Consider the following 13785-nt stretch of genomic DNA (forward strand, 5'->3'; position numbering starts at 1 on the left):
AGTTTAAATGAACTCTTCCAATTCTGCTAGGAAGAGTGGTAAAATAGTCAGCTGGAATTATGAATTTTATATCTGAATCTTGTTGATGGCTACCAGAAGTGTCCCGCTGATGTGCAACTTGTTGAGGGAAATTTAAGGAGGTATTTTCTTTAACCCTGTGTGGATTAAAATAAATCCACAATAAATCCATCTAGGTGTTGTTTTTAAAGTCTTTAAAGATGCTTTACAATCATCATCATCATCATCATCATCGCTAGAGCCTTGTGTTTATTTCTCTAACACTTGTACTAAATGTACTTGTACTAGTCTTCTCTTGGTTGTTTTTACTAATTACTGTACAAGATAAATTTTAAATAGTGACATGTATTCATGCCCATGAAGCCTGGCAAGTGTTGGAAATGTGTTTTCTCCACTAGAATAGGCCAAAATAAAAAAGTTATTCAAGTCAACTGATTCAATTCCATGTGATGTGAATCAAATTCAAAATGTCAATGCAATTATTCAAGTTGATAAATTAAACATTCGATATAAATGATTCAAACTCTCCATCTAGTAATTCATTTTCAGGGTCCGGAGGCATGCATTTTTTTGCCCATCTATTTGCCCTTTACAGTTACATGACTAAATAAATAAATAAATAAGAAAAACAAGATAATCAATCTCCCAAACATTTAAATGTTGCACTAAATGTCTCTCTTTCTGTCTAAAATATGCCTTCAGCATACACTGCGTTTGAGTTTACTTTTTTTTTTTTTAAAGCTCTGAATAGATTTAGATCGATTTAACTTATAGCTTTATGCCACAATCAAGCGCTGTGTAGAGTTAATTTTACCCCATTTGTTACTCTGGCTGATAGACCTGTTATTTCATTGACTGATGGAAGAAAAGGATCAGGATAATGTCTGACACTTGCCAGCGTCTCCCTCCATCTATCATTTTAAATGTCAGATGCCATGGTCTTCTGGGGGAATGAATGGAGGTTTGATTGGCATCGACCTTGTTTCTCTTGAATAATTATGAATGATTTAGGTATTAGTGGCTCCTTTCAGCATAAATAATTCAGAACTGAGTTCAACCCCCCCTCCCGCCGTATGTTGCTCCGGTGCTCAGTTTGTTCGCCTGGTTCAAGTTTTTTTAATGTATAATAAGATGGCACTGATCACAAACACCAAATGAAGATTTTCCAAGCACATTTTAATTTTGGTTTAAGCGCTTCCTGAGGTCCTGAGACCGTTGGGGTTTTTACTTTGAAAGGCACAGCCGGATGTGGTGTACTTGATGAATTGGGCTGACTTGACGCAGTGGTAGGCAGGGCATCGCTCCATGTTGCGGCGCTGCGTGGCACTGGGCACTGACTGTCTCTGACTGCTCCACACGCACACATACACGCAGACACGCATGACTTTAGTTGTGAATGGCCCAGACGCTTGACACGCTGGGTGGGCGAGAAGCGGCTCTGCTACCTGCTGCAGACCGAGCTTGCGCCGGGAGCACCCAGGGGTGTCGCTACTGTGACTGCACCCTGCGTTTGGACTGAATGTGGCCGCTTTGATCGGTGCAGTTATTTTCGGAGTCACTCTCTGTAAGCTATTTCGGAGCGACTGGAAACGCGCAGACTGGTAATTTGGAGTGAGGAGCCGCACGGAGCGCTGCAGTAGCAGCACCAGCAGGCAGACAGGGAACCGGAGCAACAGCAGCAGCAGAGAAGAAACGACTGTGATGCCAAAGCTGGTCAGAAAAACAAAGGTTCAAGTCTAGAAAAGGTAATCCATCCCTTTCTGAGCTGCACCTATTGCGATTTTAAAGTTTTATTATGCCTTGAATGGAAATGTCTTAGAAGTGTCATGCTCCTGCAGCAGCCGATCTATAACCTGTAATGCCAATACCTCTCAACCGCTTACAGGGAAAGCCAAGCCATTCAAGTAAGCCAATAAAAACCCAGCGTAGTGTTTAATGAGATAGACTTAGCTGTTCCTTTGTGCTCACTAACAAGCAGCCCCCCACCCCGCAGCATATGTGATTCATTTACTTTAATATCAGAACTTTGAAGCACATTGTTGTGTTTTCCTCTAACATGAAATGATTTATTGCTTTAATGTATTGATAGGCTTATCAGTTAAAGACCAGGGAGAGGCACCACAGACCTTGCTCTCTCTCTCTTTAACAGGGTGTATTGATTTTAAAAGTTAGGCCTATTATCTACTCAATTACACAAATATATTTATCTTGTATGGAGAGTAGATTACACACATGGCATCTTCTTCCAACAGTCTCAAGGTATAAGGCGGTCGCCCACCCAGCCAGCAGGCTGTCCATAAAGCTAAGAGGTATATATGGAAGAAGCTGTTCTTACTTGTTCTATGGCTCCAGGCCAACACCTACTTCACAGCACAGCCTATTATCTGACATCTGGTCCTTCTCTACAGGGACTTATGTGGTAATAGTATGTTTCAGCAAAGGCAGCTAATCTGTGTAATGCCTGTTGTTTGGAAGGGGAAAACACTTATTTCCCTATGATCACCATTCAGCACTTTATATGGAAGAAAGTAAGTCTGCTTTGGATGGTGAAAACTTCAGATTTGTTGTTTCACAGTTTTACGGCTCTGATTTTAACACGGTGAAGATCTGTAAAGCGACAAAAAGCCTTCACGGAGGAAAATGTCATTTTTAGGCCATATAGTTTACACACAGTTTTACAATTGCAAGGCGTCGCTTTTATAGCGCCAGAGAAGTGCTGTGATAAAGCATTTATCAGAAAAATAGACTGCAGACTAGTAAGATTTGGTTCCAGCACTCATGGTTTTTGTATGAGGCTGCAGATGACTGCTGCCTCGCTGTGCTCTGCTATTCAAGTTCTTGGTTGTCAGCTCGACTCACCATAGATAAAAGACAGTCATCCTCAAAGCGTTCTCTCATCACATCAGCGACATGCGCTAGTTTTGCTTCTCTCCTGCTACCCCGCTCCTCACTCACATATGTGAGTTCACACACAGTGTGGAGGTTTTCCATTATGAGATCATGATGTTTTTCTTTTTTTAGCCCACCAGCCCTAAACTTTTTTGTCTTTCCATGCTTATCTCTCCCTGCTCAGAGGGGGGGCAGTGGCAAAGCCTGGTTTTCCACAGTCCGAGCCAACACAGTCCCTCCGTTCTTCCTCACCGACCGGCCAAAGGTCAAAACAAAAAGGCTCTGCTGTAGCAAAACGATTTCTCTGCACCTTAAGCTGACACAAAACAGCCCTCAAGTCCTTCACTGAACTCAAGAATCATAAATAAAACCTGTGCTATGTCGCTTAATCACAGCTAACCCTAAGAGGCTCCCCTCTAAAACTCTGTTAGCACAGTGAAAGTAATTTATTGTAAAGAGTTAATAATTTTCACATTTAGTGTATCATTAATCAATCGGCCATGCTAGAAATTGAATTTACACGGAAGATAAAATCCCAGTTTGCCTCTTATTTGCATCTTGGTGAATAATTCTTAATAGAAATGTGCTCATGAAAACACTAAACACATTAACGCCTGTGTTGCTGATTGAGATGTTTACCTTCTTCCACTGCGCATCTGTTGGGTAGATGGCTTACATCCTGCTATTTATAAAGCGCTAACTATCCATAGAGGCTAAAACAAAAGGGTGGATTGTTAAAACATGTGATTTCATTGTATGTAAAACAAGAATGGTAGTTTTGTTGGCTTGAATTGAGCGCTTTATATCTACATATGCTGAGTTTCCTCTTCCACAAAACCTGCCATACTGCACTGCTGTTTCTGTATAGTGTCCATATGTTCGACACACTTGAGGAGAGAGGGGTGACAAAGTGTTTTCAGTATGTGGATGAAATCCTCCACACTGGTTCATTTAATCTGAGAGATGTGTTTATACTGAATGTCCTACCACGACATGCCAACACAATCTCTCATGGTAAAATACTTATAATTTAAAAGGAGTAAATCCACACTACGATTTCTTTTTTCCGCTTCAACTAAGCAGCACCTGCCAGGGCTGAAAAATAAAGTCGGCATTAAATTGGTAAAAAATCTGCAGTTCCATGATTGACCAATGAGCCGATCCTCAGTCTTCTGTGTTAAAATGCTCAAATTGGAGCAAAAATGAATGTATTTTTTAAATAGGTCACTAATTCAACCTGCATTAAGTCATGTAGCTTCTTTGATAGGTGGATCTGCACAGGTGGATAGCAGCCAACGGTTTGGAGTCATTAAAATTAACCTGTTGAATATCCAGAATTTGTGGAGTTTATGCATTTTGGACTCTGCCATTGCCGGTCCCAAGCCCGGATGAAAAAGGAGAAGGGTTGGGCATGGAGTTTGCAACCACATCCCGGGTGATGGGCAGTAGTAGTATGCATTTTGGACCAATTTTAATGCAATTTTGTGACTTTAATCATTTAAAGAATGCTAACTTTAGCAGCCATCTTGACATTCATGCATGTGGCTGTTTTGAAGCCCTTGTCTAAATGGATTTCAATGATCTCAGGCACATAAAAATGCATGTATGGTATTGCTTGTCAAACACAATAAAAACTGCCTCAGAAGACTTTACCCTATGATGACGTTTATATGGTTTGAGTTTTCCTGCAGTTATTGCTTTTACTACACACGTGCACAGCTTTACAACATTACAGCTGCTTTGATTGCTCAGTCCGTTAGTACAACAAGATGATTGGTTAAGCCCATTTGGGCTTTTGATTGGCTGTTTTGGTGGTTCGAGTGGGACAAACACCTTTCAGATGAGATATTTTTTTAAGGATTCTTTGAGTGCCGTATCTCCTCTTTATGGAATTTCAGTTTTACAATAGTGTTGTTGTATCTGTGCTGTAGTATCTACTAATAACTTGGGACTCCACTCTCTTATCCAAATACAGTCACTTGAGGCTTTAAAGCATTAGTGCACAAAGGTTATGTCACCTTGGTTGCTGCCATCTTTTGTATACAGACTTTGGCTACATATGACTAACTCGGGTTTTTACTTTACTTTGCATATATAATAAGTCAGGCTCAAATAATAAGTCCTTTTTTAAGGATCTTGTCCTTGTCATTGGGGTGTCATATCAGACTCTATTGTAGGGCTTGGACAAATAATACATTATTTTAGTTTAATTTGATGGACAGCTCAGTCAAACAAATTCCTTTTTTTCCCCTATTGACTCTAGTCTCAATGCATTTTAATGTAATTCAGCTGTGGGACATTTTTACAGAGGAGGTGAAATTGACTTCTTCTTAACCAGAAAGCCTCTTTCTAGTAGAAGTGCGATTATCGATCTTTTCACCTAATCCCTGGGCTGAAATGCTTGAGCACATTTGTATTCTGTGGGTCAGTGAAAGTCAGTCTTGGAAAATGTAGAAAATCACTGTTTAAATCGGGAGAAGATGATTCAGATTGAGGCAAAGTGGGTACAAGGCCAAGCAGTGCTTCTTCATGAAATATTACACTGAATGTAGAAAACATTAGTTCAGAGCACCCCCTGCACAAGTACAGCTTTTCTTTATTTTACGATTTAGTAATGTATAGACATCTGACTAACTCCTGACTTTAAAAGAAGCTGGAGTTAATTAAGAGGCTTCTAACCGCCTGAGAATGTTCGACTGTGCTTTCAGATATGAAAAGGTCTGTTGTTTAATGAGGTAAAACGGCTCTTTTGATGTGCATCCACGAGCAAGCCAGACACTACTGGGTGTTGCTCTCCGAGTCTTATCAGCCCTGAAAATGTGAGATTGTTTCCTGTATGGGGAGTAAAGGTATCGTTCTCCGGGATGTTTTGATTCATTTCCCTGAGCTGTGAGGAAAAATGGCACTCTTTATGCTGCTGTAATCAGGAAAAGCAGTCAAGGAAACCCGGAAAGCCTTTTGGGAAAAAATTGCTTGGCCTTTTAGTTTTAGGTACACTGCCATTTATTTGTGTACTGTAGGATAAATAGCGTGATCATCAGTTTGGGGAAAATGTAGTGTGAAGGGAATTAAAATTGATATTTTGGCTATAATTTATTTCCTTCTTAGCCAGTAACTCAATTTATGCCCCAAGAGTGGACAAGAAAATCATATTAGAAATGCAAGGCAAAGCAAACCACAGTGAGAGCATTATACACATTACTGTCCATAATGTGTATTCTTTGGGCTAATCTGTAACCGTCTGTTCAGTCTTCTTCTTTTCCCCTCTAACAAGGTTTCTTCTTTATTCAAATTCAGGGTGTTGCATTGCATTTGAGCCCCTCAAGGGTAATTTGCGACTATGAGTAATGTAAGTAAAACTGACTTGACTTTATACCCACAAAAAACAGCCTCGGTGTCTCTGTGGATAAAGATATTCCAGATAGTTGGTAAAACACTATGAAATTGGCTCATTTGGAAGGAACGACGGTGCACTGAACAAGGGACGGATTCTCCTCGGGCATGTCCCTCATTTCAGTGTGACCCTTTGATTATGTAATAATGATGCAGAAAAGGCGTCTCCTTAGCACTTTGTTCTTCCTTGTTAGTGACCAGTCTGTGAGGTAAGCCAGGCTGTTTCATCTTGGGCTTTCTGCTTTTCTGTCAGGAAAAATAGTGCTGCGCCTAGCTGTTGGACTCCTTTTGTCTGTTCTTTTGCTGGGAGTCAGTGACATTAATTGAGTTCCAATGAGGATAATTTGACTCTGTTTCTCACCTACACTGTAACAATTTGCTATAAAAAGGCAGGAAATTGTATAACGTACTGTTCTTTGTGAATACAGTTGAATACGGTAAATACAGACACCTTTAAGGAGGAATGCATCAGCAAAGCTCGGTACATTTTTACTATTGTTGTACCGTTTTTGTTTTTGCCAAGGATAAAAAAAGAAATGTAAATGTTCCAATCATGAATATATAAGTGTTCAATTAAGGGGAATGGGAGCACATAGACAAAAATAGTTGCATACTATAGCATCAGGAGTGAAAAGTGCTCAGCCTGACTCTAACCACATCAGAAGGGAACCAAGGGATGGTGCTAACTTGGTGTCTTTCAACACAAAGTGTCTGTGGTCCTAAAGCAAAACAAGTACTGTTACATTCAGAATTTTCTGAAAGTGCTCTGGTGACATCCCTATTTCCCTGAATCCAAACTGGGAGCTGTTTCCACAGAAGCTGAAGGCTATATTTGGAAACTCTAGGAACCTTAAGTACGCCTGTAGTCTGACAGTGAAGTGCTTCGTTGGGATAATATGTTACTATAATGGCTTGTCTTTGAGGACTTTATACAAGAAGAGAAGAACAGCAGAAATGTTGTGACAGGTATTTCAGTTATTTACAATCTGGACCGGTTGGATATGTAATGCTTTCTGTGTTCTTGTGTCTGAGAACAGCGTCAAGAGTTAGCTAGCAGTGGGGTACAGGAGCGATTAAACAGCTCTGCGTTCATCGTCAGTGTCGTTGTTAAAACATTGATCACAACAGCATTCCCATAAACACGCGGCGCAAAGAGAAGGGGGGTTCTGACAGATTTGATATCGTGTAAAGAAAGAAAAGAAACAGACTCCAAAGTACATACACAAAGACACGCAGTTATATTTTAAAATTCAAATTTTATTTGTCACACAGACAAGCATACACAGTATGACATGAGGTGAAATGCTTGTAGCTGCAGTGCCCGACCATTAAATGACAGTAGGTTTACAGTAAGATATACAAATTTAGAGGTTACTACAAAATTTACAGCTTTAAGTTAGAAATTTACAGTAAAAATGTGCAAATAACAGTTTACGTAAGAGATTATTAGTCAAAAAAAATTATAGTAATAGTTACTTTTATACTTTATTGTAATTTACAACACTAAAAAAATAGTACAGTGGTAACAAAGCACCTTTAAGAACAATAAAAGTAAATTATTATATACAGCAGTAAGATGATGTTGTTGTACATATCGGTTGAATGCTGCTACTTTATTGTAATTTAACAGTGCTGCAGTCAAAGATCAAGCACTTCTGCGCTCTTATTTGTCACAAATAGCCACAAACGGCATACAGTCGATTTCTGTGGCTTTGTTACTGCAGAAGAACTATTTCAGCAAAACCACAACAGCAGCGTGGAAGTATTTTGGGAAATGTATTTTGTATTAAAACAGGTCTAGAGTTTCATAACAGTCAAAACAGAATAGATTCAAAGAACGGTGCTTGTAAGGCTGTTTGTATTTCTCAAACATGTTTTTCACTCATTGCTCTTCCAGCCCGCCAAAACCAAAAATACAGCTGGATCGAAGTGCTTTTTTCTGCAGTGGATGCAATCGGTTATGGTTTCGTAACAATAAATCAATAAATACTGATGCAATGCATATTCAGCTTTCAACGTTGTATTTTGCACATCTAAAGGGAGAATTTGTTTATTTGCATGAGTTGATTTTTACCATACACTTATAGCAGTGTGGTAACTATGCACGTCTCAGAAGAGAAGGTGTATGACAACATTTGCTGTTTTAAATAAGTACAGATAATGGGGATAAATGGCTGCTTGTGGAGTTAAATATTCATACCCTCTTCTACTGTTTTCTTTGTTTCCCTACCAAAGCCTACATCCTTTTTCGTTGTTGACTTACTTGAAAAAAATTAAGTAAATAATAAATGCACAAATAATCCTATGTCGAGGTCACAGTCTGTGTGGGCAAAGCATCTACCGATGGGAGCCAAACATCAGAGCTAACTACTTCTAATAATCACAGTCATCATCATAATGAGAATTGGCTTGTTGGCACACTGTGTTTGCAGCGTAAACAGTAAATTAAAACAATTTGGACGTAGTGGAAAGCCTCGTGGGTGCCAGTAAATTTCCTGCAGAAGAATTTCAGTGTTGTTCTGGTGTTTTGGCGGCTCAGTGTTAATGTAGAGAAGTGTCTGTAAATGGCCTTTAAAGTCTGAAAGATGCTGACTTGTAACAACCTGTTCAGAGTGATGTATTAGAATGAATATGGCCCAAGACCAGAAGCCTGTGCTGGGATGTGTGGGAAGTCATTTCTGCTGCTCTCCCTGTAGTTTGCACAGATATATATCATACTGGCAGTTGCTGCTGTGACTGGAGTCTTTGAGCTTATTTCTGCATTGCAGCCTTAATGAAATCAAGTTAATCATTTCTTACTGGTCAAGCTTAAGAAGCACATGCATTCTTTTATGTCTGCTACCTCTTAGATTACGTTACATTACCTGATTCTGCCAAGATGGTCAGGCTTCTAGATAACAAAGATTGGATGTGTGGCTGTATCCAATCAGTCTGCCACTCAAACTTCCTCCTGGGAACCAAAGATCCCTGTTAGCCTATTAAGCAGCTGCTTGAGTCAGCCCCAGCTGCTGATGGCAGATGAATGACAGAGTATTTATCAGGCTTGAAAGCCTTGTCTCATAGCTGGAACAACAGCTACAGCATAATGCCAGCAGCTTCGACTTTTAAATGTTGTCAGGAGCAACCTGTGACCTCTAGCCCCTCACTCCAAAGATGTTTAGTTTTAGTGTCTTCACTCTGTCACCTTCTGTGCACACACGCCAAACACATCATCATCCAGGTGTTGTAACTCCTCTACCTTGAGTTCGTCACTGACAGCAGCTTGCGTAACTGTTAGACGATCACGGGGGTCTTTGCCATCCATCGCGGGGTTCAAAACAAGACAAATAGGGGTGAGCGCCATGTCACCTACTTAATGTTTGTACATTGACAATGCAGCTGCCAAGGCTTTGTGTTGTGATATGTGGGCTGGTGTGAGGTTGTCAAAGAAACACTAGTGCTCTGTCGAATCTAAATAGCTCCAGTGTTGTTCTGTGTGGGGAGATGTGCCTCAGCTTTGTGATGAGAAGAGCCATTAATGGGTTAAGTTCATTATAATTTTCCAGGCATTTTTGTGTCTGTAGAACATAGTGGGCTCCTTGTTGTTAATACAGCTGCCTTCACTTGCTTTGTGTGCTAAAGCAGGGTGTGACGATAAGAGTAGGAGTGTAGAGAATAGGATTTTTATGAAAAGTAGCATTGTTGAGAGTCCGGAGACAGAATTGTTGTCAATGATACCCTTTGTATTTAGGAACTACAATGAATAAAATACAGTAAGAAGAAGATTTGCAGTGGCTGGAGAAAATACAGACCAACCAGAACCCTGCCATTAGGGTGCAGACCCATCTCAATCTTGATACAGATACTAATTTTCTAATTGTTATATATGTTGTATAAATACATATGTCCACATACAGGTGGTTAAGGTTGTAGTGAAAGGGAAAATGCCATTGTTTTTTGCCATGGTGACGCTGCACCACTGTCTGCTCAGCTGTGTTCATACTCTGCTACGTGTGACGAGTGTTTAACATGGTGGAACTGCTGTGCTTGACAACTACAAAAGCATCTTTTTTTATGCTCTGACAAAGATCTTTCATGTCAGTGCTTATCATACATCCGAAAGCACGACTAATAAGGAAAGCATCCTTATTTAAATGCAGTTGGTCTCCACTTAAAGATCAACTTCCTGTGCACCTCTGCATGTCTTCCATTTTTGCATGTCCTGCTACTGTCCATGGAAGTCTCTTTCTTACCACATGTACATCTGCACAACGCGGACCTCAAGCTTGTCCAGAAAGTAAATATCAACATCTGTGTCAAACATCAAACTTTAAAATTGAAGATTATCTTAGCAGATCAGAACATAGACCCAAGAGGAAGTGGTAGACCTTGTTGGGCGGATGAATCGGAGCACTAGAGTTGCTTCAGAAGGCACAAAATGACCTTAAAGGGGTGCTTCCAGGCACATTTTTATAGGTTGAGTCCCAGAATGTTTTGGACTTTGATTTGGCTTCTGACCACATTCTACTGCACTTTAGCCCTAATCTGAACTGCTCTAACTTTAGTAGTATTTAGACGATTTTGTCAACCCCTGTTTAAAGGACAATAGTGGACGTTTATTCTCAAAGCATTTCATGTGACCTTAAATCTCTCAAGAATGAGATTAAGTTGCTGAACCCTGACCTCTGGCGTGCTAAATCAGTTGGTTTACCATGGATATTTTGAGTATTTACACATTCCTGTGAGTTGATGACATTAGTTTCTTATCAGCAGTGAGTAGGCTATTGTATTGTATTTTCTGGTTTGCCCAGTTTGTGTCACCAAATCCCTATCATTTCTTTCCAGTAAACAAGTCTTCAGGTTTCCAGTCTAGCTTCTGGGTTTCTCTCACTGTCCTACAGTCTGATTCAATATAAAATTGAATGACACAAGGTGTACATTCAGTGGGATTCGTCTATTTTTACTGTCAGATTAAGCAAAAATTGCCTCGACAATTTTTATGAAACCCGGTAGAGCGATGGAGCCTGGGGGGAAAAAAGATGCTTATGAATTTCTTTACACATTGGTCTCTGTGGAGGCCTGTGTACCATTCATTTTTCTTCCCCCATATTCTTTCCAGTTATAAATAGAGATTTATTGAATATTTTTGACCAATATATAATCAACAGTGATTAGAACAATTGCAGAATGCGAGATCAAAACAAATCCCTAATGATTTTTTTTTTCTCTATGCGGCATCAAAGAGTGCCAAAAAAGATATTTTTGCTAGTGTATCACAAACCCCGAGGCCCACCTGGCTTAAGTTGATTAAAAATAGATTACATGCAGCTTGAAAAAATGTACATAAGTTTTAAAAAGAAAAAAGAACAAGGTAGTTTTATCTGCTCAACTGAGATCCATCGACTTGCGTGAAGTAAGTGGGGCTTCCATGATACTTGAATGTCAAACTTGTTACTGATACCCAGGAAAATACTTCATACCGTTTTCAGTATTACAGGGAAAAAAAGAAAATTAAAGTCAAGTACATACTGGAAGTGATTTGCAGCAATGTGGCAATCAGAAAGCATATAAGTAAATGACATTCTGTGACTACAAGCAAAATAACTGTTGCGGTGAGATTGATAAATATCCTGGTAGCAAATACATTAGAGGATTACCCGGCAACCGGAGACGGGAATGTCCACGAGTGACCAGCCTTGAGCTTCAGAGTGATGTGCAAATATCAAATTGCTTCCAGTGTGTGCCCAGCTTAACTGCTGATCGCTTGCAGACATTCCGGGCTCTTGCTGCCTATGATGGGACATCGTGATATTGATGCTGTTCCAGTAATCCAATAGTAATTTTTAGTATCTTTATCATCTACAGGTTATAGTGGGATAAATCATTGTGATCATCGTCGTCACTTGAAATATATGGCACTTGATGGTGAAAAAGGTGAATGATGCAAGAAAGTTTAAATTCCAGTAAATAAAGGAGGCTGAACTTGTGGTCATGGCATGTTACTAAGTACAAGTAGAATAAAAATGTATCTGTTTGAGCTTTAATTGAGTACACAGGAAGGCTGGCGCTGGAAACTAAAACCCCACAAAAGCATTTCAAGGTAGTAGTTTGAACTTGTACAGATTTCTTTTGCAATAACTGCATAAAAAAATGTTAAAGTACAGTATAAGTTTTCAAAAGAAGCAATTTTGTAGACATAATGCTTGACTGAGTATATTGAATGCACTGCCTTCAAGCAGCAACTGTTGATTGAAGGACTCGTAGCTAAGTGAAGTGGCCCTTTCTCTGCTTACTGTCAGTGTGGAGCCCTGTAATGCTACGTGGCACAGCGTGCAGGCTATTTTTAAGACTCCTTTAAGCTAAACTATTGTATTTTACTGAGCCCAACATGGTTAAGCCACGCACACTTTGTGTACATGAATTTGAGAAAGGAAAGCGCCTGCAGATCAAAAAAGATTTTTTCTCAGTTCATGCAAATGTTAGTTTACTGACCACAATCCCTGCAGCTGCATGGGCTTGTCCTTTGCAATGAAAAGTCTCAGCTCTGGCTCTACTGGCGCATGCTTCTACCACTCTGTATTCTTTTTAAGACTTAGAGTAATGTAAGGAGAATGCAAGCTAATCTAACTTTGTATTTCAAGAATCTGTGCTTGTGTGATAAAGCTAAATATTGTGAGTTAACCAATAAATGACTTCTCTAGAGCGTTGGAGCTCATTTTAATAAAAAGTGGCTTGTTTTCAAGGTAGGGGAGTGGTCTGCTGCTTTAGCCTCCAGTCTCCAAAATATGTCCTTGTTCAGGCATGAGGGCTCATTGTGTTAGCAGTCAGGACACACAGTCCCCCCTGAGTGTGTCTAAAAATACTCCACATCACCTCTGCCCCAAACTACACATGGATAAAGAGAAGCTGCATGTGCCTGGATGAGTGAACATGCAAATACACAGCGCGCAGACTGCACTAAATGCATTTCTCTTTGCATCGAACACTTTGCATCGCAACACTCTCAACAATCTGTAGCACTGCATGCTGACCTCTGGCATCAACAAGGCAGACCCAGAGGTCTGCCACTCTCTTGATATTTTCTCTGTTAGCCCATCTGGCACCAACTCCACGTTCAAAGTCAGTCAAATTACCTTTCTTCCTCATTCTGATGCTTGGTTTGAACTTCCTTAGATTATCTTGACCATGTCTATTTGCACTGAGTCGGTGTCATGTGATCGACAAGACTATTACTATTTTGTTCCTGAGCAGCCGAAACTGTACTAACAAAGTGGATAAGCGGATATGCTAATCCTGATATCACATAAATATTGGGCCTTATGATCAGTTATTAGATGTCTGTAGAATATACGATAGCCTAACTAGTTGATTCATGTTGTTTGGACAAGCGAAATCGTTGCTTTTCCCATTTACGTCTCACAGCCACATGTTTCTAATTTTAAGCAATGTGATTTCTGATTGGCAAGGTTTAAAGGAAGCATGTCTTACGCAGTTCCTTGATGGCTC

The 13785-nt window shown here is 39.9% G+C and overlaps 1 protein-coding gene across 6 annotated transcripts in view; it reads left to right on the forward strand.

Annotated features, from left to right (window-relative positions):
* Positions 1-1287: 1287 nt before the first annotated feature.
* tanc2b (tetratricopeptide repeat, ankyrin repeat and coiled-coil containing 2b) overlaps positions 1288-13785 on the forward strand; it is a 163547-nt gene continuing 151049 nt past the window's right edge. For all 6 annotated transcript variants that reach the window (XM_025909851.1, XM_005458166.3, XM_025909853.1 and 3 more), the window contains exon 1: positions 1288-1763. The gene's annotated coding sequence lies outside the window, so the exon portion shown is untranslated. The remainder of the gene's footprint in view (positions 1764-13785) is intronic.

The sequence above is a fragment of the Oreochromis niloticus genome, linkage group LG8, assembly GCF_001858045.2.
Source record: "Oreochromis niloticus isolate F11D_XX linkage group LG8, O_niloticus_UMD_NMBU, whole genome shotgun sequence".
Taxonomy (NCBI): Eukaryota; Metazoa; Chordata; class Actinopteri; order Cichliformes; family Cichlidae; genus Oreochromis; species Oreochromis niloticus.